Source organism: Physella acuta, unplaced genomic scaffold, assembly GCF_028476545.2.
Source record: "Physella acuta isolate Inbredline_101_S28 unplaced genomic scaffold, ASM2847654v3 ptg000015l, whole genome shotgun sequence".
NCBI lineage: Eukaryota > Metazoa > Mollusca > Gastropoda > Physidae > Physella > Physella acuta.
Genome location: NW_026731535.1, coordinates 383,938 through 386,484, shown reverse-complemented (window position 1 = coordinate 386,484; position 2,547 = coordinate 383,938). Strand labels below are relative to the sequence as shown.

Here is a 2,547-nt window from a genome sequence, read left to right as displayed (position 1 = left end):
TTGTCGGGCAGGATAGACTCGGGAAAGGTCACATTGGGCGTTGCGAACAGGATAGATGCAACTAGCCTAGGTCACATATATATATATATATATATATATATAAAGAATGAGGCGACGAGGCATTTCATGCATGTAACAAATGATGCTTTAACCATTACATTTTTTTTTTTTTTTTTTTTTTTTTTTTTTTTTTTTTTTTTTTTTTTTTTTTTATTTTTTGAATGGGCCATTCCCGGAAGAACTGCAATACCGGGCCGACCCGTGGCGAGAGCGGAGCAAGCCCCGGGCATCCCGCCGAGTACCAAAAATCAGTTTAATATCGTAGTGACTCAATGAGCCACGTATCAGATATTAAGCTGATAAGAACAGATACTTTTTTTTTTTTTTTTTTGAACAGATACTTTTTTTTTTTGCGTTTAATGGTGAGCATGTTAAAATAAATACAATGCATAGCATTACATAAAAGAGGTTCAAGTAAATTTCTTACTGTTTCCTTTCCTTATACAAAACGTCTAAGGTTAAATTACATTATACAATATTCAAAGCTCTATTTATGTCTAATACAAAACGTCTATAGTACATGTTACTTGTTATTTTGCCTTCTTTGGTTTTGCATTTTGGGCATCCGGATGCAGGTTTCTTGTATGCTCCCGTATTCCCTCTAGTGGGAGGGTTACTGTGCATATGTTACAATCGTACATTTGTATGCTGGGGTGGTTTTCTTCGTAGTGTCTAAGTATGTTCGCATATGGTTGTTTGTCTTCACAAACTTTGCACTGCTTGAATTTTAGATGTCTTGAGTATTCGTGCGTATCCAGTTCCCATTCTGTTTCGAATTGTTGGGTGCAGAATTTGCACTGTGTTATGTCGTGAGTTATCCTTGTGGGTTTAAGGCTTTTTGTTATTGGTTTAGTTTCTGTGGGGCTGTCTTCTTTTTTTCTTTTGGAGCTTGTGTTTGTGTCCATTTCTGGCTCTGTACTGAGTTTGTTTGGTTTGCTGGCCATGCTTGGGGATGTAAGTATTACCCCTTTAGGGCTTGGTTGCGGCGTGGTTATTGTAGCAAAGTTGGGTATAACGATTGTTGATGTAGTAGGTTTGATGATTGGTGGTTTCGTTGCCTTTGTATCGGGGCTAGTTGGCCTGCTTGGTATTGTTGCTGGTTGGGCGGGTGGCGTTGGTTTGTGAGCTGGAGGCTGTTTTTTGGGCGGCGTTTTTGGGTTAGATGCTGCGGCTTCGATTGAGGGGTGTTGCTGACTGCTTGGCATGGGGTCTTGTAGAGCGGATGGCGCTGTAGATTCAGTTGGTGTTTGATCGCTGGGCGTTGATTCTAGGTTGAGGATATGGCATTGATTGGTCCAGTGTGCTGTTGATGAGCAGTGTTGGCAAGCTTGTTTTCTGTCTTTGATGGCTATTAGCATGTTAAGTGTTTTGTTTTTGTAATTTATTTGGATGTAGTGAGGGATGTTTGTTGGGTTGTCGGTGTATAATGAGAAATTGCGGTTGGTAGTGAGGGGGATTGTGTGTATAGAAGGTTCTTTGGTACTGTAGGGTTGTAGTGCTTGTATGAGTGTGCGATCGCTTAGTGTGGGTGGGACCCATCTAAGGGTTCCGTTGATTCTGTTTTTTTCGTGTAAAGTGTAGTAGAGTGTGTAGGGGCCGTGTGTTTTGTGTGTATTATGTAAGGTGGTGACGTCGAATTCTGATGAGGAGAAGTACCAGGTGTCAGTGCGTCCGTAGTTGAGGAGTAGGATCTGGTGATCACTTATGAGCTGGCGTAAGATGTGTCCTCTTAAGTTTGGATGACCTTTTGAGCTTATGGTGACTTGTATAGTAGGTGACTCAGCAGGAAAGAGTTCCGGGCAATCTTCGTTCGGCAGGTTCAGGATGGCGGTAGTGGCTGAAAAGGGTTGGGCCCTGGATTTCATTAAACCACCCGAACCGTAGTCCGGGTGGCTCCTCCCCAAGTCTCTCGACCCAGGGGGAACATCCAAGGGCGCAACCCCTTTGCTGGCGTTGACAATATTTGCATAAGTCATAGAACTTGAGTATGACATTATAGGATGTTGGTATAGGTTATCACTTGGTCTTAGCCAAAAGGCCGAGAAGCGATCACTTTAAACCATTACAGCTTCATTAAATCTAATATATAAAGCTCAGTTCTGTAACGTGTGGCAAAAAAAAAAAAGTTTGTCGTTGACAGTTCTACGGATTTAAGTGTTAGATTTTTTATCGTGCTCAAAGTCTAAATTTACGAGTCAAAAAATTACCATTGAAAGTCTTTAAAAACAATTTTCATTCTATTTACTTAGAAGAATAATTTTCAATTATGAATGCGACATAAAATTTTTAAAAAGTGTATCGACGTTTATAAAATTTCTAAAATTGTGTCGGAAATGTATTGACTGCACAGTTACTTCCCTTTAATAAAAAAAATTCTTAAGAAGAAAGAATTAACATTTTATTACTTTGTTTTTGGTGTTAAGAAAAAAAAAATAATTACATAATTAGCGGGGATTGATTAAGTGCAATGTCGTTAGGTATTTTTAA

At 39.6% G+C, this 2,547-nt stretch overlaps 1 non-coding gene across 1 annotated transcript; it reads right to left on the bottom strand.

Annotated features, from left to right (window-relative positions):
• Window positions 1–216: 216 nt before the first annotated feature.
• On the bottom strand, window positions 217–401 carry LOC131936716 (U2 spliceosomal RNA). Its single transcript, XR_009386086.1, has one exon. It is a non-coding gene; the product is annotated as a U2 spliceosomal RNA (small nuclear RNA).
• Window positions 402–2,547: the final 2,146 nt, after the last annotated feature.